The sequence below is a fragment of the Pelodiscus sinensis genome, chromosome 6 (assembly GCF_052426305.1).
Source record: "Pelodiscus sinensis isolate ZL-2025 chromosome 6, ASM5242630v1, whole genome shotgun sequence".
NCBI classification, from domain to species: Eukaryota; Metazoa; Chordata; order Testudines; family Trionychidae; genus Pelodiscus; species Pelodiscus sinensis.
Window position 1 is genome coordinate 79,537,293 of NC_143057.1, and position 21,220 is coordinate 79,558,512.

A 21,220-nucleotide genomic window follows, 5' to 3' on the forward strand; every position below is an offset into this window, starting at 1 on the left:
GGATTTTCTGTGTATAAAAACAGATTCTTATAAAAGAGGCAACTTTTCAAATATGACACATTTCTGTTCATCGGTGTTGTAGTAGCATTTAGTAGCAGCATCTGTTCATGGACAGCCTTTAATACTTAAAAAAACATAGGCCCAATCCTAAAGTCTTTATGCTGGCAAAATTCTCATCTGCTTCACTAGGAATTTTACAAAATAAAGGACTTCAGGGGTACACCTCCATTTGTATCCTCTCTGTCTAGCTACATAACACACATCTTGTTAGTCTTTAAAGTGCTGCATAGACCTGTCTTTTGCTTCAGCAAGACCAGACTAACACAGCTACATCTCTATTACTATGCCCACATAAAGTAAGTAAGTATGTACCTTAAACCAGATGCAGTGGTAACTGTTGTATTTAAGATTGAAATGTATCTTTGGGGGCTAAAATTCTCCATACTGCATCTCTCCTCAAAAGAGACTATTTCTGGAAAGCTGCAAATGGAAAGTCTACTCTATCAATCTAGTACTTGATTACCTTGTAAATTGTGCAGTTATTTACACAGGTGGATTCACTTTGCCCAAATGTGCATGATTACTAAAGTAAGTAAAGCAATGGAATATCAAATCTAATGACTATATATTAAGGAATAGTATGTTAAGCTTGATACAAGATTTGGAGCTAATCTTAGCTGGTGATTTCTATAGGTTGGTTGGTTTCATTTTTTTAATGATGTGTATGTATTGAGCTAGCATTTATCAACTATTTGTTTTCTGATAGAACTGCTTGTGTGGTAATATGTTACTATCCATATATGTAACATATGAAGGAGCCACTTTCATATTAGTCTCTATATAGACTTATGCAAGACAAATATTTAAAATATGTGGTTAATAGTATTCACTTGTAAATTTCAATTCTTGTTCCATATGGATTATTTTAGTTCTCACACTGATTCCATCTGATTTATGTGCACGGTTATGGACTAGTATGTATGATATGTTCACAGATATTATATGCATTTTTCCTAGCTATTTAAATTTCAGGTCCAAAATTTTTTACAGGTAAAAATTTTTAAAAAGCATCTGTGATATTTAGGAGCATGGGGTTATTTTAAATTTTTACCTTTTTATTATAATTCCATAGTTGGGAAGAAAACATCTTAAGCATCTTAAGTTCTGTTTCCTTCCATAAAGTTCACCAGAGAGTTGGAAACTCTTGAGTTTACACATGGAGAAGGAATCAGATTGAATAAGAAAAAAAGGGAATTGAGCAGAAGTATTTTCTTAGAGTCATAACCTAACTTAAAAGTACAATGGGAACATGAAATAAATTGTCTTTTTAGGCTCCGTTAGATGGAAGCTGTCTCTAATAAACTAGAATGGGATTTTCTGCCTCATTCAGAGCAGAGACTTGATCCAAGATCTTTCATTTCCTATATCAGTACCCTCACCACTGGGCTTTTTAGCTATTTTCAGATTCTGCAACCAGTGCAGACCATCATCTCGAGTGTTTGTGATGGTCTTAAATACATGAAAGTTCAGATGTACTTCTGTTGTATCTCTATATACCTGTAACGCGGGAGCCCGTCCTGCTCCCCGCCGTGAATCTGTTTGCCCCCTTTTTGACGTTCCCCTCACCACTTGTGCTCCTCCGTTCCCCTCCTCCTCGTGTTGTGTGCCGCTCCTCCAGTGCCCTGTGCCTCCTTCCTCCTGTGTTCTCCTCTCCTCTCCTCCTCCGCTCTTTCTCCCGCCTCCGCTCTCTCCCCCTTGTCCGCTCCTTCCTCCTTCACTCGCTCTCCGACTCCCTCCTCTCCTCCTCGCTCCTCCGGGCTCTCCCCCTCTTCCTTCTGCCCCTTTCCCCTTTTGAATCCCCCGCCGGCGTCCGGCCCGGGTGACGCAACGCGCCACGTCACCAGGCTCCGCCCCTGCCGTGCGTGCGCGCGCCCGGCGACGTCAGCCGTCACGCCGCCGGGGCTCCGCCCCCGCCCTACGCTGCTGTCCGGGCGTAGCCCCGCCTCCGCCGCGCCGCCCGTTATCCGGGCCGCGGCCAGGGAACAGGCCCCGCAGTGCCGCCGCGCTCCCTGGGTGGCGCCCAGGAGGGACAGCGCGACCGCGGGCTGAGTGCGGGGCGGGCCGCCGGACGGGGTGTGGGGGAGGCGCGCCCCGTCACACACCTCCCCCTCCAGGTTTGCCCGCTCCTCCCCTCGTGTCTCTGGGGTCTCCTCGGGTATCCTGGAGAAAAAGTCTGCGTTCCCGTGGTCTTTCCCTGCCCGGTGGCTCACTTTGAACCGGTAGGGCTGCAGCGCCAGGTACCACCTCTGGATGCGGGGATTGGCGTCTTTCATAGCCTGGAGCCACCGGAGGGGTGCGTGGTCGGTCACCACCGTGAACGTACTGCCTAGGAGATAGTACCGTAACATGTCAACAGCCCACTTAACCGCCAAAGCCTCTTTTTCTATCGTTGAATACTGCTGCTCCCGCGGGAGTAGCTTGCGGCTAACATATACTATAGGATGTTCTTCCTCTCCTTCCCCCTGGGATAATACCGCACCGAGCCCGCGCTCGGAGGCGTCCGTCTGCAAAATGAATGGGCGGGAAAAGTCAGGCTGCGCCAGTACGGGGGCTTGAGTTAGCCTCTGCTTTAGAGTCTCAAAGGCCTGGGCGCACCCGGGGTCCCATCGCACCCTCTTAGGGGCCGCGTTCCTGGTTAGGTCCGTCAATGGGGCCGCCACGGACGCGAAGTCGGGCACAAAACGTCTGTAATAACTGGCGAGCCCCAAAAACTGCCGGACCTGGCGCTTCGTGCTCGGGGGGGGATAATTTCGCAATGCCTCCATCTTCCCGATTTGGGGCCGTATCTGTCCTCCCCCCACCGTGTACCCCAAGTACGACACCTCCCGCTGGCCAAACTGACACTTCGCGGGGTTAGCGGTGAGCCCGGCTTCCTGAAGGGAGGATAACACCGCCTCTATTTGCCGCAGGTGCTCGGTCCAAGTTGCGCTGAAGATGACTATATCGTCGATATAGGCCGCTGCGTATGCCCCGTGAGGCCGGAGCACTTGGTCCATTAGCCTCTGGAACGTGGCAGCGGCGCCATGGAGGCCGAAGGGCATTCGTTTGAATTGGTACAGGCCGAACGGCGTGGAGAATGCGGTTTTCTCGCGGGCCTCCTCCGTCAGTGGGATTTGCCAGTACCCTTTCGATAGGTCGATCGTGGACAAGTATCGGGCATTCCCCAGCCGTTCCAACAACTCATCTATCCTCGGCATTGGGTAGGCATCGAACACAGACACCGCGTTGACCTTCCTGAAATCAATGCAGAATCGGGTGGTGCCATCCTTCTTAGGGACCAGTACGATGGGACTTCTCCACGCGCTGCGGGATTCTTCGATCACCTCCCACCGCAGCATCTTGTCCACTTCGTCACGTACCGTCCCCCACAGTTTCCTGGGCAGTGGCCTGACCGGCTCCCTCACGGGGCGACCGGGTGTGGTCACGATGGGGTGCTGGACCAGGTCGGTCCGTCCTGGCGTCTCTGTCAGGACCTGAGAGAACCTCCCCAAGGTTTCTTGTAGTCCCCTGCTCTGCCCTGGTGTGAGGCCTAGGCCCAGGTGGGGCCGTGCGGCCACCTCGCCTTCCCTCGGTCCTGAGCCCCACCCCGCCAGGGCCTCCCGGGCCCGCCATGCTTTAAGCAGGTTGACGTGATAAATGTTGGTTGTCTTCCGTTTCCCGGGCATCCTAATCTCATAGTTCACGTCCCCGACTCTCCTGATCACCTCGAAGGGGCCCTGCCAACTAGCTAACAGTTTTGAGGATTGTTCGGGCAACAGGAGGAGAACCCTATCCCCGGGCTGAAAGGTGCGCAACCGGGCATTCTGGTTATAGTAGCGGGCCTGCTTCCCCTGCGCCTCCTCCAGGTTGCGTTTGGCGAACTCGCCTACCCGACGTAGCCTTTCTCTGAGCCTCAGGACGTACTGTACTGTCCCTTGTACTCGGGTCTCCTGCGCCTCCCAGGCCTCTCTCACTATATCCAGGATCCCCCTGGGCTGCCTACCATACAGGAGCTCGAACGGGGAGAACCCTGTGGAGGCTTGGGGTACTTCCCTTATTGCGAACAGGAGTGCCGGCAGGGCTCGGTCCCACTCTTTAGGTTCCTCTTCCACGAATTTCCGGAGCATTCCCTTGAGTGTCCGATTGAACCGCTCCACGAGCCCGTCGGTTTGCGGGTGGTAGACCGATGTCCTCAAGGTCTTTACCCTCAGCAGGCGGCACAGTTCCCTCATGAGCGCCGAGGTAAAGTTCGTCCCTTGGTCGGTGAGGATTTCTCCTGGTATGCCTACTCGTGAGAAGATCTTAATCAGTTCGTTCGCGAGCGTGGGGGCGGTAGCGTTCCGAAGGGGTACGGCCTCGGGGTAGCGGGTTGCGTAGTCCACTACCACGAGGATATACTGGTACCGGTTCTTCGTCCGCTCCAAGGGTCCTACCAGGTCCATGGCGATCCTCTGGAATGGGACATCTATCACCGGCATTGCCACGAGCGGGGCCTTGGTTACCCTCCCTGGTCCCATTCTCTGGCATTCCGGGCAAGATTCGCAAAAGTCTTTAGCCGCCCGGTATATGCCAGGCCAATAGAACCGCTGCAGTAGGCGCTGCACCGTCTTCTCATACCCTAGGTGCCCGCCCCAGGGGTTGCTGTGGGCCAGGTCCAACAGCCGCCTGTGATGTAGCTTTGGTACGACCAGCTGCGTGATCACCTCCCCGTCCTCTCATCCCTCCGTGATCCTGTATAGGCGGTTGTCTTGGATCTCGAAGCGTGGGTAGCCCCTTTCTCCCTCTGCCCCGGTGGTTGCGTTCTCCCATGCTTGCTGCAGGAGGGGGTCCTCCCTCTGTTCCCGGACGAAGTCGGGGGACCACTCACCCTCTATGTCGGTCGGGTCCTCCCCGGCCCTAGTTCCCGGCTCCCTCGTTGGAGCCTCTGTATCCTCCCCGGCCAAGGCGGCTTGATCTCCCTGCCACTCCCGGAGGGCCTGCCCGAACCCGCTCCAGTCTCTTCCAAGGAGCACGGGATATATTAGTCCCGGTACAAGGGCGACGTAGGCCCTCCCTTCCGAGCCCCCATCCTTCAAGCGCACCCAGACAGTGGGGTATGGCTCGACGCGTCCGTGTATGCACTGGACGAACACGGGGGGCCCCCGGGGCTCCCTGGGGGAGACTAGGTCGGCCCGGACCAGGGTCTGGCCGCAACCTGAGTCCACGAGGGCGGTGACTACCTGGCCCTCTACCTCCACCTGACGTAATATCCTTCCCGCGGGTTGGGGCCCCGACCTGCTCTGCCCTGTCATTACCTGCGTGAAGGAGCAGTCCATCAGCGGGCAGTCCCGCTTGAAGTGTCCCTCTTGGCCGCATTGGTAGCACGCTCCCCCGGGACCCCGTGCCGGGGGTGGGTTGATCTTCCGCTCTTCCTGGGCAGCTGGGCGGGGAATTGGCTCCTCCCTCACAGGGCGGCTCCACACCGGCGCTAGGCGTCTGCCACCGCGGCCGGGGCTGGGGGGGGCACCCGGTCCCCTTGTCTCCCCTTGCCGGGGCGTGGGTCTGGTCTCCCTTGCTGCCCCGCTGGAGTGTTCCCCTCGGGACCCGGGTCCTTCCCGGCCCCCCTCGGCCGACATATAGTCCTCCATTAGGGTTACCGCGTCGGCCAGAGACGTAGGGTGGTGCCGTCTCACCCACCGCTGCCCCTCGCCCGGAAGGATGTGTATAAACTGCTCCAGGACCACCGTCTCCGCTACCTGGGGTCCTGACCGCTGCTCGGGTTCTAACCAGCGCCAACACGCCTCCCTGAGCCGTTGTGCCACGGCTCGCGGGCGGGCCCCTGGGGTGTATTTTTCTTGCCGGAACCGCTGTCTATAGGTCTCGGGGGTGACCCCTAGCTGGTCCAGGACTGCCTCTTTCACTTTGTAATAATGTAGGGCATCTCGTGGATCTAGACTCCGATAGGCCAGCTGAGCTGGGCCGGTAAGGTACGGAGCTAGTAGCGTAGCCCAATGTTGTTCTGGCCACCGGGCGGCTGTGGCTACTCTTTCAAAGGTGACCAGAAAGGCCTCGGGATCGTCGGCAGGGCCCATTTTAGTCAATCTTACGGGGAGCTGGGCTAGGGCCCCACCCTCCGCCCCTTCCCCCACGACCGCTGGGGCTGGCCCCCGGCCCGCATTTTCCCACTGCCTCACCCAGTGGTCCTGTTGCGTCCGGAACTGCTCCGTCACGTCACGTAGTAGTTGGGCCTGCTGCTCCCGGTGTTGCGTGGCCAACTGCTGGAGGAGGGCCGTCTGCTGTTGTTGCTGCTGGTGTTGATTGTCCGTCAGCCATTTGAACACGTCGGCCGCGTCCATGGCTCCTCGTTACGCTCAGTCGCGGTTCTACTCGGCTGTGCGTCCTGTTACACCGTAACCTCCTCCACCCGTGGGGTTTTTTTTTTTTTTTTTTTTTTTTGGTGAGTTGTTTGGGGTTGTGCGCTTTTATCTAGAGTTCAGTGCCCACATTCTCCACCACGTGTAACGCGAGAGCCCGTCCTGCTCCCCGCCGTGAATCTGTTTGCCCCCTTTTTGACGTTCCCCTCACCACTTGTGCTCCTCCGTTCCCCTCCTCCTCGTGTTGTGTGCCGCTCCTCCAGTGCCCTGTGCCTCCTTCCTCCTGTGTTCTCCTCTCCTCTCCTCCTCCGCTCTTTCTCCCGCCTCCGCTCTCTCCCCCTTGTCCGCTCCTTCCTCCTTCACTCGCTCTCCGACTCCCTCCTCTCCTCCTCGCTCCTCCGGGCTCTCCCCCTCTTCCTTCTGCCCCTTTCCCCTTTTGAATCCCCCGCCGGCGTCCGGCCCGGGTGACGCAACGCGCCACGTCACCAGGCTCCGCCCCTGCCGTGCGTGCGCGCGCCCGGCGACGTCAGCCGTCACGCCGCCGGGGCTCCGCCCCCGCCCTACGCTGCTGTCCGGGCGTAGCCCCGCCTCCGCCGCGCCGCCCGTTATCCGGGCCGCGGCCAGGGAACAGGCCCCGCAGTGCCGCCGCGCTCCCTGGGTGGCGCCCAGGAGGGACAGCGCGACCGCGGGCTGAGTGCGGGGCGGGCCGCTGGACGGGGTGTGGGGGAGGCGCGCCCCGTCACAATACCTTACTCATCTCGAGTGTTTGTGATGGTCTTAAATCTGTTATATATTTGGGAGAGTTTGTGTGAATCATAGAATCATAGAGCTGGACGAGACCTCAGGAGGTCATCAAGTCCAGCCTCCTGCCCAAAGCAGGACCAATCCCAACTAAATCAACACAGCCAGGGCTTTGACAAGCTGAGACGTAACACCCTCTAGGGATGGGGATTCCACCCCCCCCCCCAGGTAACCCATTACAGTGCTTCACCACCCTCCTAGTGAAATAGTTTTTCCTAATATCCAACCTAGACCTCCTTCATTGTAACTTGAGTCCATTGCTCTCTGTTCTGCCATCTGCCACCACTGAGAACAGCCTCTCTCCAGCCTCTTTGGAACCTCCCTTCAGGAAGTTTAAGGCTGCTATCAAATCCCCCCTCAGTCTTCTCTTCTGCAGACTAAACAGACCCAAATCCTTCAGCTTCTCCTCATAGGTCATGTGCTCCAGCCTCCTAATAATTTTGGTTACTCTCCACTGGACCATCTCCAGTGTGTCCACATCCTTTCTATAGTGTGTGTGTCTGTCCACCCATTTTGTCAAGAACTCCTTCTAAACAGCAAATTTAGTATACAGCTTCCTCTTATAATTTAAAGCAAGGTAAGGGTTTATTTGTGTCAGGAAATTGGGATGTGTCTGGAATGGGATTGTTTCTCAGAAAACCATATAGAAAATAGAATCAGCAGGTAGGTGAGAGGGGCTAGTAGGTGGCATTGCACACCCCCAATGTGAGACTACCCCAGCCGCAAGCCTCCCACTACCCCTACCCCCAGTGCCTTTTATGGAGGACAAGGGAGGCTGAAGTCCCCTCCCCATTCATAAGGGAACATTGCTGGCTGTTTCCCTCACTCCCTGATGATGGGGAAGTGCACAGTTTGCTGTATTTCTCACTCTGGCTGGGGAGTGCAAGGAGCTGGAGAACCTGGACCTGCACCATCTGGGGGATATGCATCCCTACCCCAGCCACTGGAACTGCAGTGGCCATGGAAAAGTGCTTCTCACCTGGCCCTAAACTGCTGTGGTGTCAGAGCAGAACAGAACAGAGTTCTCTCTCCCCAGCATAGCCTGCCTACTGAACCCCTCCCCTTCCCCCTCAGAGCAATGATTTCAATGAAAAACAAAACTTAAAATAAGGACCCAAGCAGTGGTGGGTAAATCTTCAAGTATATCAATAAACTAAGTGCTAATATAGAAGAGTCCCTATAGTATGAAAGTTGCAGTTGTGCTCATCAGGGTGCCTAATTATTATACTTTGAATCATTCTAGCCCTAATCTTTAAACAAGAGCCTGTCAACCCTCCAAGTGAGAACTGGGAATTCTTAAGTAATCAGTATAATAGATATATAATCTATAGATCAAACTAAGGATGTGTTGATTCTATTCTATTTTATTTAGATTCTTATACAACCTTTATCACCAGGGTATCTACTTAATGAATTATGATGGAAGCGGTTGTACATCTTAGAAACTGCAGCTGTTTATCTAGAGTCTTAAATGGATCCCATCCAACCATATTTCCTGGCATAGATAAGGTTCCCTGCAGTTTACTGTGTGGATTTTTCAGAAAAGATATTAAAAATTGAAGTTCACTGTGAACATTATTAGCTTGTGTTGCATTTTCTAAGACCAGAGATTTTCCATAGTTTCACTATAGCCAGAGCACTAGGTATAGCTATCATTAAGGTTGCCTAGGCATTTCCATTATAACCTGTTTCCAATCAGTCATAACAACTTTCACTTATTGAAAGGATAGTTTCCAGGACTTCTCCGCTAAAGGGTAACTTCAGTTTTAGCACCTGAAGAAAAAAAAGGTTGAGCTACTTTTCAGCAGGGGGAGAATGGAAATAAAAATATATTCCCATACAAATGCAAAATCTTGCAATATTTTTCTGATTACCTTTAGTGCTAAAATAGTTGGAGATTAAAAAAAGCAAATTGGGAAGAGAACTAATCTTTGTCAAGGAAAAATGCCTTGAGGTTCTGCAAGAAATTGGTTTTAATTTTTCAAATATAAACCATTGGAAAATCAGATAGCATGCATGCATTCACTGTAATTCTTTGCATTGCAGCTCTGTTTCTCTGGCCAAATACTCATTAAGGTCCAGACATTTCCTGGTCTTCACATGGATGCACTGAGTAGATGAGGGTGGGGAGCAAAGGAGAGGAGCAGCAGAAGTCTCAGACGCCACTCTTCCATAAGACCTTGAGAGAATTTATTTAATTAAACAGTGCAATCCTTGATTTCTCCTGGTGCTCACCAAAGAGGGGTGCTGTAGTTTTTTGCCTTCTCTGCTGGGGTGTGCCTAAAAAACCACAATCTAGCCTTAACTGAGGAGAGATTCCATAGGAAGCCAGTCTAGAACCTCTCTTAGAACTCCCTTAAAGTGAAGGTTCACAGGCAGATGTGGAAGCTTCAAGAAAGTTAATATAACCCAATAATGTGTTAACTCTATTATGTCTCGCCTTAACGGAAATAAATATTAATGGAGCTTAGGTATAAATGATCATTCGTACAATGCATGTGCAAAATAAAGACCAGACCCAGGGCCAGACTAAGGGGTGGGCTAGCCGGGCAGCTGCCCAGGGTGCCAACCTACGGGGGGCACCCGGCTCCTGGTGGGCTGCAGCGGCCACCCAGGGCGGGGGCCGTGTTAACCCCCACTGCATCGGCCAGCAGTGCCCGTCCCCCCACGGCTGCAGGGCCTTGCATGGCCAGGCGCAGCCGGCGGTGGCTGGGCCGACTGGGCAGTGCATGCGCCGTGCGTCCGCCCATGTGCCCCAGGGGTGGGCCTGTGCATGCATCATGCGCCCAAAGGCGGGGCTACGCATTCCGGGGGTGGACCCACACATGTGCCATGTTCCCAGAGGTGGGGCGCAGTGTGCCTGGGGCCCGGAAAACCAAAATGGCTCGGGCCGGCCCTGTCCAGACCAGTAATACATATATAACATTGCTTTAATAGGGCCAATTTCACAAAAATTGAAAACAATTATGAGTCAGATCAGTGGGGGAAGAATTTAATCAGAAAAATGTGAATAACCAGGAATAATTTAGAACACTTTACTACATGCCCAAAAGTCTATAATCTCACTATTGAAAAAGGGGATGAGAAGAGAAATTTGGTTGATGAAGGTAATAGTGTTGAATAATATACTTAAATTTGTCTAAGACAGTGGTGGGCAATAACTAGCCTGGGAGCCAGATGTGGTTTGCCAGGGTTAGCTCCTGTGGGGGCCGCTGCCACTGTATCCACCTGCACCTCCACAGGTACGGGTACTTGTAGCTCCTGTTGGCTGTAGATCACCGTTCCCGGTCTAATGGGAGCTGCAGGAAGTGATGTCTCCAGTCTGTGCTGCTCCCTGCAGTTCCCATTGGCCAGGAATGGCAAGCCTCTGGGAAAAATCTACATCTGTGGAGGTGCAGGTAAATAAAGTAGCAGTGGCCCTCCATGGGCTAATCTTTGCGAACCACCACCATCTTATTGCACAACCCTGGTATGAGGTATTTGACCCTATGACATTTTGACTAAAAACTAGAATGATATGGTGTTAATATGGAATACATTGCATGTATTTAAAGTAGCCAACTGATAGGTTTCAAATGTAATTGTAAATGTGGATGCATCATCAAGCCAGTTTATTTCCACTAGAGATCAGTTGTTGTTGTTTTATTTTTTTATCAATCCCTACGAAGAAACTATCTCCAGTAATGTTTGTAGATGACACCAAAATTAGTGGTAAACAATGAACAGGACAGGTCACAGTCTCAGAGCAATCTTGATTTGCTTGAAAACTGGACATAAGCAAACATTTTTTTTTGTATATGGCTAATGTAAAAGCATATAACTAGGAACAAAAAACGTAGCTGATAGTGACTAAAAAGACTTGGCGGAAAATCAGCTGAACTTGAGCTCCTAGGGTGTGTTTAGACTACAGGGTTTTGTCGACAAAAGTGGACTTTTGTCGACAAAACTATACCTGCGTCTACACTGCCTCTGAGTTCTGTCGACATAACGTCGACAGAACTCGGCAGTTTTGTCGACGGCGGTAAACCTCATTCTATGAGAAATAACGCCTTTTGTCGACAGAGTTCTGTCGACAGAAGGCATTATTGCATCTATACTGTCCTTTGCGTCTACACTCTCATATTGACAAAGTGGCTTACTTTGTCGACAGATCTGGATGTAGTCTAGACGCTCTTTGTCGACAGAAGCCTGTAGTTTAGACATCCCCCTAGTGTGGTGCTATGAGGAAAAAAATCTATGTAAAAATGTAATGTAACGCTTACGGGTGCATAAACAGGGTAGTTTCAAGTAAGAGAAGAGAGGTTATTTTATCTCTGTATTTGCACTCTTATGACCATTGTTGGAAAACTGTATCAAATTCTGGGGCTTACAGTTGAAGAAGGGTTTTGATAAATCACAGAATAGAAAATTTAGAAAATAGCCATCAGCATGATTAAAGGATTAAAACATGGCTTAGAGAAGTAATTCTAAATTGGGGGAGAGTCGGAGCAGAAGCTGGAGCCCTGCTGCCCAGGGCTGAAGCTTGGTTTATTTTGGCAGACCCTGTGAAATCTTCTTTAAGCCTCGTTATGGCCCCCAGATTCCAATTTGAGAACCACTGCCTCAGAGTGATAACACTGAAAGAGCTCAGTCTCTTTAGGTTAACAAAGAAAAGGTTGAGGGTGGCTTGATTTTACCATTTATAAGTACTTCTATGAGGTACTTGTCAATAGGATCCTCAGTCCAGCAGAGAAAGGTATAACACAGTCTAATGGTTGGAAGTTAAAGCTAGACAAATTCAAACTGAAAACAAAATGTAAACTTTTGACAGTGAGATTAACCATGGGTACAATTTACCAAAGCTCTAATCCTGGCAATTTTAAAATCAAAATTGATTTTTTTCTAAAAGATCTGCTACCTATCAATTCTGTTGGAGCAATTCTATGCCCTGTGGTGTTCTGGACATCAGGTGGTACCTTCTGTCCTTGGAATCTATGAATTTCCTGGCCAATTGCTTGCCATTCCTGTGAGAAAGGGGAAATGAGGAACATTCCTTTCATCCTAATCCCACCCGTTTTTGCTTCCCCATCTGTAAGCATTGCCCCTAAAGAGGACTCCCTGTGAGATCCAGGTGAGGGTGGGAACAGTGGAACACAATGCTGTAGAATCAGTAGACCTTATCCATTCTGTGTGTGGGATGAAGATGGTCGATGCAGAGCAAACACCATATGTTGGTCTGATTGATGGAATAGTTGGCCTCCTCATAATGGCAGTAGGTTTGTTTGTTAGTTTTTGTTTTTTCCCAGAAATTGAGTGAATGTTTAACAGAGATTAGGTAGAATCGTATGAAACAAGAAGCTTATATATAGATATAGACACGCACACGCACACGCACACACACAGCAAAATAGCATATGGTTCAATGAACCTAAAAGAGTATCATTTAAGGAAGATGTTATATAATGGACAGAGTCCCACAAAGTATAATTATATTCAGACCCTAGCTATTTTTACCTGAACCCTCATTATCTTTTGTCATTTAATTTCTTTATTTATACGCAGCTCATCAAGTGAAAGATTTTGAGTACTTTGCTTATAACTCACTTGTAATGAATGCAGTTTCCCTCCTAATCTTTCAGGTGTCTGACACACATGAACTAATTAGTATGCAATTTCATTTTCCTGCATTCTCCTGATGAACTGAAAACCGAAATTGCTATTTTAAATTTATGCTCCCAGCATGTAATTAATAATGACACTACAATGTTTATAATCAGCTGGCTATTTAAAGGGTCAATGACCTTGTTTTTGAAAGCAAATTAAAACCAAACTCAATCCTATCTCCATTTTTAAAAAAAGTTCTGCTGACCTTTGTTTTTCCTTACAGGTTTAGAATATTAATAAAATAGCATCCATGTTAACCACTTACTGCTTTATTAGTGACACCAGACATTAATGTTTCTAATTAAAAGGGATAAGCATTCATATTTTTATATTTTTATTTTAATAATTGCTGGGTAGAGATAATCAGAATTGTCAGTCTGTTTATTGCATTAATGCTAAGTATTTTCTTTTATAATCCCAGTTATAAATCAGAGATGTTTTCTTTACCATTGTTAGCCATTCTGCTTTATGAGTTGAGTATATAATTTTTTTCCTCCTTTGTTCCTTCCTCCTGTGAGTCCCATCAAAAAGAATCTTAATCAGTAGCCTTGCATTCTAATCTTCCTTCTCTATCCCCTTACTGCCTCTTCATCTGTCCTAGTTTTGTTCATTCATACCTCTTACCTCCTAAAATACTGAAATGAACTTCCCTAGTAGAGGAAAGTTTTAAACTGAAATACAGTAATTAAGAAATGTTTAAGAACACTTTTCTAGATGCCGAAAAAGCTAGAGTCCAAAATTTAAAAAAAATATATTGTACTGGTTTTAAAATAATCTGGTTTTAGAGGGAAAGTGAAGGTAACTATTAAAAAAGAATAAAGGTGAAGCAGATAATGATGAATATAAATAAGAAGCTAGGGATTGTAGAAAGTTGATAAAAGAAGCAAATCTAACACAAGGTGAAATATATGGCCAAGGACAGCAAATTGGAGTTTCTAAAAATATATTAGAAACAATATTAGATAAAAATAGAAGATTTGTCAATAATAATGCAAGAAAGACAGCAATGTACAATGACTATTTTTGTTCTGTATCAGAGGGGTAGCCGTGTTAGTCTGAATCTGCAAAAGCGACGAGGAGTCCTGTGGCACCTTATAGACTAACTGAAGTGTAGGAGCATAAGCTTTCGTGGGCAAAGACCCACTTCGTCAGATGCATGTAGTGGAAATTTCCGCTACATGCATCTGACGAAGTGGGTCTTTGCCCACGAAAGCTTATTCTCCTACACTTCAGTTAGTCTATAAGGTGCCACAGGACTCCTCGTCGCTTTATTTTTGTTCTGTATTTGGAGTAGAGGTGATGTAGACATATGATGCTGAAACATTTTCCATTCCAGTAATAACTTAAGCAGATGTTAAATAGCAGCTACAAATTTTTAAATCAATCGGTCAAGATAACTTATATTTAAGAGTTTTAAAAAAGCTCACCCAGGCTATGTCTACACAGCAGCATTTTTTCAGAATAACTAACATTATTCTGAAATAACACAGTCCGTGTCTACACAGTTAGCAGTTATTTTGACATAATGTTGAAATAATGGTCAGCCGGAGGAATTCTTACTCTGACTCCTGTAACCCCCATTTTACAAGGAGTTAGGAAAGTTGGAGGAAGATTGCTCTAATTCCGACTTCCTGCTATGTAGATAGCACCAAAAGACCAAATAAGCTATTTTGACTTAAGCTATGCAACTGACATAGCTCAAGCTGTGTAGCTTATTTTGGCTTTAGCCCTGTGTGTAGACATACCCGCAGTGAGCTCCTCAGCCATTAGTACTGATTTTCAATATGTTTTGGAACACAAAGGAAGTTCCAGGAGATGAATGTGCCAATATTTTAAAATGATAGCTGGGATGACCCAACTAACTATATTTTAGTTAACCTGACATTGACCCCTAGGTAAGATTATGGAACAGCTAATAAGTGATTTGATAATAAAAAAATAAAGTAAGGTACTTAATGTTAATCAATATGCATTTACTGAAGATGGATACTGTTTAACTCACTTGATTTTAATGTAGTTGAAAGTCGATAAATGGTGATACTGTTGATAAAATATACTTAGATATCTATAAGGCATTTTAGTCAGCAAGTTATTTGTATGAAAAAAATTACAATGAGCTATATATAAGTTCAGTGCAAGTGCACCTCAATTTCCCTACTTCTGCTTCACTCAGGGAACTCACTCTAGGCTTGCAGTTCCTCAGCCATCACCTCTCCTTGGTAGAGACTAACTTTACTCTCCCTGCAAAATGAGGGTTTTCCAGTCTGCACTTTTCCTCCTTACCATAGGCAGCTGGTGCCTAAGGGGGAGTGGTATAGGCAGTGTCACCCCGGTGCATCTACACTGCACCTGGAGATTGAAATAAAATGTGCAATTTTAGCTACGCAAATTGTGTAGCTTATTTCAAGTTAATTTCGAAATAGTCTATTTTGAAATTTGGCGCTATCTATACAGCACCACATTGCTAAACAGAATGCTATTCTGAAACATTCCTTAATACTCATGGAACGAGATTTATAGGGACGTCAGAAGAGCGAGCCTGTGATATTTCAAAATAACAGCGTTGCTCAAAAGATGTGGAATAGCTATTTCAGGATACTTCCGGTATCCCAAAATAGTTCCGCAGTGTAGACATAGGCCCAAAGGGACAGGGGGCATGAGAGGGCTTCCCATTTAACAATTATCATTTTGGTATGGGTATTCAGGTGGCAGCGCACCTCCCAAGTGCTACAACTCATCTATGCTTCTTACACAGTAATGTTCCCAGTAAACCAGCAGTTCCCTAAACAGACCAGCATCTGTGCTGTGCTTTCCATAAGTTATAATTTCTAACACTTATAAGTTATCACATATGCCTTAAAATCAAGCACATTTGTTCATAAGGTGAAACCATCGTGGAAAACATATTAAAAACCCTCGCTTGCTCTAATAAGCTTATTAGAAATCATCTCCCTAGAAGCTCAACAGTGCTGATATGTGTCAGTCCTTCAAACTCAATCAAAGGTTTTCTGTAATTACTAGTTCATAATAGCCTTAGTTCAGAACTCCCACTAACATGTATAGGTTAATCTTTCCTTTATACAGATTGAGCTTTTCAGTTTGGGACGCTGAAAACAGGTAATCAGCAGATAATATTTCTCTCGTCAAAGCAGTTTCAAAAGGCTGGGGTTTTTTACATAATCAGATGGAAAGGAGTGGGGGGAGGGCTGGCTTTTTGCATAACCAGGAATGGGGAGCTTATATTCACCTCTCCCTAGAGATTCCCTAGGCAAACCACTTTACACATTTGTTGCAAACATTATTCTTTTCTGAACATTGTTCAATATAATGCTTTGAAATTTATACTTCCGAGGGTTCATGTCTCTTCTGCCTCAGAGAGATTCTATACAATGCTAGCCCACAATCATACATGACATTTTGTATTTAATACAATGAGCACCGAAGTAACTGAAACTTAACTGAATACGATTTTTTCCAAAAATATTGCAGAAAAATTGCCATGTCTGTCACAATCCTCATTAATAAATTTGCATCTGACACAAAGATTAGATGAGTATGACATGGATTCTGAATCAGGAACTCTATCTATCACTCAACTCCCTATCAATGGAAGTTAATTGTATCTAAGTGGAAGACCAGTTAACAAGTGGGGCCACAGCTGATGGGTTAATTAGAGGGAGAAGTAACCCCAAGAGTTGGGAGCATATAGCAAGGAAAGAAGCCTGGGAAAAGGGGGGTGGAGGGATGCAAACCAGTTTTTGCTCCGTCTCCCACTCCCCACCTAAATAAGAGGGGGTATGTCTACACTATCCCGCTAGTTCGAACTAGCGGGGTAATGTAGGCATACCGCACTTGCAAATGAAGCCCGGGATTTGAATTTCCCGGGCTTCATTTGCATAAGCCGGCCAGCACCATTTTTAAATGCCAGCTTGTTCGAACCCCGTGCCACGCGGCTACACGCGGCACGGGCTAGTTAGTTCGAACTAGCAAGCCATTCCACACTATCTGTACACCTCGTTCCACGGAATGGCTTGCTAGTTCGAACTATCTAGCCCGTGCCGCGTGTAGCCGCGTGGCACGGGGTTCAAACAAGCCAGCATTTAAAAATGGCACTGGCCGGCTTATGCAAATGAAGCCCGGGAAATTCAAATCCCGGGCTTCATTTGCAAGTGCGGTATGCCTACATTACCACCCTAGTTCGAACTAGGGTGGTAGTGTAGACATACCCAGGGAAAGCTGAGTGGGACTTGCAACAATTTACTAAGGTTCATGGTGAATGTTCCATCACTAGAAATATTTAAAGCAGACCATTTTTAAAGGATATGCTGTAATTTAAACAGGAACTTGCCTGCTACAGGGCGTGTTCTACTCAGGGAAATATAAATGCAGTTTTTGCTATTAAGTCACACCTTTGGCTTTGGAACTGTAGGCTCTGGACCTAAAGCATCTCCATTTCCCCTTCCAGTTTGCTAACCATGATAAGAAAGCAATCCCTCTTCTGATAGGGTTGCCTGATACTTTGTCCTTTCAAAGCGCTTGATTCTTCTGAGCCAGAGAAAGTCGCCATCTCACATCCTCCCTTCTTAGCTCTGTGGTGCACTTCTTAGTATAGTCAGCAAGTTCTATGGCCCCATGGTGCCTGGGCAGCAGGAATATTCCAATTCTATGAAGTTTGGGGCCGGGTTTCTCCCCCAGGCCTGCACCCCTCCCATGTTCTCCCCCCGCCCCTCCCTACGCAGCCTGCCTGGTGACTTAAAATGGCCCAGTGTCTCACATCCACAGCAGCTCTCAAATGTACTGATTAGACACCAAAAGCCTGGTGATCATGGTGTGAGGGAACATGCTGGATCATTAACTGATGCCAGCCCTTCCTTAGTGAATCTACCACCTACAGCAAGCATGCTCCTTGTCAGGCTGAAGTTACTCCCATCACAGTCCTGGAGCAGAAGCATGGAGGGAATGGTGGAAAGGAGACAATCCAGAAAGTGACCAGTATGGGGGTGGGAAGCCAAGTAAGCCACTGGGGCAGGGCCTTGAGAGGAAGAGGAAGGGCAGGAAGTGGGGCCTCAGGGGACCCAGTTATAAGGAATTAGAAAAATCCTATTTCTTGTGCTTACAACACCCCATTCTGGAGCTGGTTTAATAGTGGATAAAGAGTCCTAAATCTCTAAACAAGCCAATATAAAATTCAAAATCACAAGCTCTGTCTGAAGTGCCAGGTCCAAGCCTTCTCTGCCTGGAGCGCAGACCTCTGCTCCTGCTCGCATATTCTCTTTCTGTCAATCACTTGCTGTCCTTTGTTAAATCACCTGATTCCACTCAAGTGAAGCTCCTTGTGATCAGGGCAGGCTTAATCCCAAGCTCTCTCCAATTTATGTGCAAGCTGCCCTGTTACCATGTCCCATCCAAATGTCCTTGGTCAAAGAACTTTACAGCAGCCCGGGTTCTTTATTCTCACAGAAAGAGAAACTGAACTATGCAGGATAGTATCAAATGAGGGGTAACAAAAAGGAGAAGCTGCTATTTCTAATGGCTATGTAGGAGGCTAATTTTCAGGAGTAGTGGGTCCTAATCCTGGATTTGCCCCAGACTCACTGTGTAATCTGGGACAAATCAATTGGGGCCCAATTTGTAAGAGCTGTTTAGGTGTCTACTAGAATTTTCAAAAAGTATCTAGGCACCTCCAACCCTTGGAGAATTAGGGCACCTAGACACTTTCAAAAATGCTATGAAGTGCCAAAATACTTTTAAAAGTCTGTCCTCTGTGCCTCCATTTCCTCCTCTGTAACACAAGGATGATAATATCTACCATAACCTGGTGAAACATGCTCAGAACCTTGAGGAAGGAGTGTATCTAAATGCTAAATGTTAATATTACCCCAGGGTTCTGGCATAAATGCAGGTGAAAAAGTCATTTTCTACAATTATACACCTTGGCTGTGTCTACATTCGCACCCCTTTCTGGAAAAGGGATGCTAATGTAGACTTCAGAATAGCAAAATCCGCGGAGGATTTAAATATCCTCCGCGGCATTTGCATTTACATGGCTGCCGCTTTTTTCCGGCTTGGGGATAAGCCGGGGAAAAGCGCCAGTCTAGACGTGATTCTCCGGAAAAGGGCTTATTTTCCAGAGGATCTCTTATTCCTACTTGAAGAGATCCTCCGGAAAAGAGCTTATTTTCCGGAAAATCACATCTAGACTGGCGCTTTTCTCCGGCTTATCCCCAAGCCGGAAAAAAGCGGCAGCCATGTAAATGCAAATGCCGCGGGGGATATATAAATCCCCCGAGGATTTTGCTATTCCGAAGTCTATATTAGCATCCCTTTTCCGGAAAGGGGTGCCAATGTACACACAGCCTATAAGTTTTAATAGCATGGGATACCACATGCTCAGATACAATGGTGATGGGTGTGATGAAAGAACCTAAAGACAACAGAACTTTTTACCCACTGAATACAATGCCTGTCTCATAAGAAGTGATTTTTTTTACACAGCCCAGGGCTGGAAAATATTCTAGTCCCAGCACAACTATAGTCCAGACTATATCCCAGAGGCTGCATTATACAGAGTGCATTAATTTACTGCTTAGTCTAATGATCCTTTCTAAGTTATCTCTGATGGAACATTACAATTTTATTTAAAATGAAAATTTAAAAGTAATCTCTTATGTGTAGTTATAAAAGAGGTCTTACAAATGTATGTTGTTTTTTGAATAACCAAAAAAAAATCCACCTAATATTACATTAGAAAGTCTTAGTACTGTCATAACACAATATTAGGTCTATAATTGTTTGGCTATTCACCCAAATTATCACAGTGCTAGTGAACATTTGCTTTCTTAATAGATTAGAAAGATATTCTGTATGTTAACTGCTGCTGCTGTCAGGGTTAGAAAATGTGAAGAAATGCTAGTTAGAAAAATCTTTGTCTTGTAACAGACAAAACTCACATTAGCTAATGTGCATGTATTAATGGGTGATAGATGCTTTCCTGTCAACTTACCTTACTTTTCTTGAAGAAGTGAAATACCAGAGTCAGCTGGTGAACACTCTGCCATCAGTTTAGTGGGTAGAGCCACGTACAGATACAAAACTTCATATCTGCATCCTCATCTGCTTCCACAAAAATGAACCGCGGATATTGAATATACTCAATGTGCGGAGATCTGCAGATATAAAGAGGACAGCTGCAAATTTGCAGGGCTCTAGATACATCATTTGTATCTCCATCCTTACCTATAAATATGAGACGTGGATATCCTCGGGCATAAAGTAGATATCCATGGATTTGCAGAGCTCTATTCATTGGACCTACTAAATCAATACTCACTGCATCAATTGCAGCAGTATCGATCTGCCCAGGAGTGAAGACAAGCCCTTGGCAAACTAAGTTTCTGAGACACTTTTGACAATGGGACTTAGGCTCCTAAATTGCTTAGGAATTTCTGCAAATTCTCTGAGGCCATGATCCTGCAGCAAATTTGCAGAACTGAACCTTTCCAGTGAACAAGATTCCATTGAAGACATTATAGTCCATACATTGGGACTCTCACATATAATGGTCCTTGAAAGCAGACCTCTTTGCATGATTGGGATTTTTCTGTGCTATTCAAGATTGTAACTCTTTGCAGTCTGCTTTGGATTTAACTAAGAGATCTCACAGGGTGACTGGTCAACAAAATGGCAAGCAAAATTCAACATTGGTCACTGTGAAGTAATGCATATTAGAAAACATAATCCCAACCATAAATACAAAATGATGAGGTCTAAATTAGCTGTTACCACTCAAGAAAGAGATCTTGGATTTGTTGTGGATAGTTTTCTGAAAACATCCACTCAATGTGTAGTGGCAGTCAAAAAAAACAACAACAGAATTTTGGGAATTGTTAGGAAAGTGACAGAGAAAAAGCCTATGTCTAGACTGCAAGCCTCTTTTGAAATAGGCTTTTTCGAAAGATACTTTCAAAAAAGCCTCTTTTGAAAAAGAGCGTCTAGACTGCAAGCGGAACTTTTGAAAAAGCAAGCCGCTTTTTCGAGAGAGAGCTCCCAGGCAATCTGGATGCTCTCTTTCGAAAAACTCCTGTTTGTATTCAAGAACGCCTTTTTTTGAAAGAGCACTTTCGAAAAAAGGCATTCTTCCTCGTGAAATTAGGTTTACTGCCGTCGAAATAAAAGCCGCGTTCTTTCGATTTAATTTCGAAAGAATGCAGCTGCAGTCTAGATGCAGGTGAAGTTTTTTTGAAAAAAGGCTACTTTTTTTGAAAAAAAACCCTGAGTCTGGACACAGCCAAAGACAGAAATACTGCATGTAAGTCTGGTTGCCCCCATCAAAAAAGATATATTGGAACTGGGAAAGGCACAGAAAAAAAATCTGAGGTATGGAA

General features: G+C 46.6%; 1 protein-coding gene across 1 annotated transcript in view; it reads left to right on the forward strand.

Annotated features, from left to right (window-relative positions):
- The window catches only part of EDIL3 (EGF like and discoidin domains 3), a 429,858-nt gene that overhangs the window by 289,503 nt on the left and 119,135 nt on the right, over positions 1–21,220 (forward strand). The gene's annotated exons all lie outside the window — the stretch shown is intronic.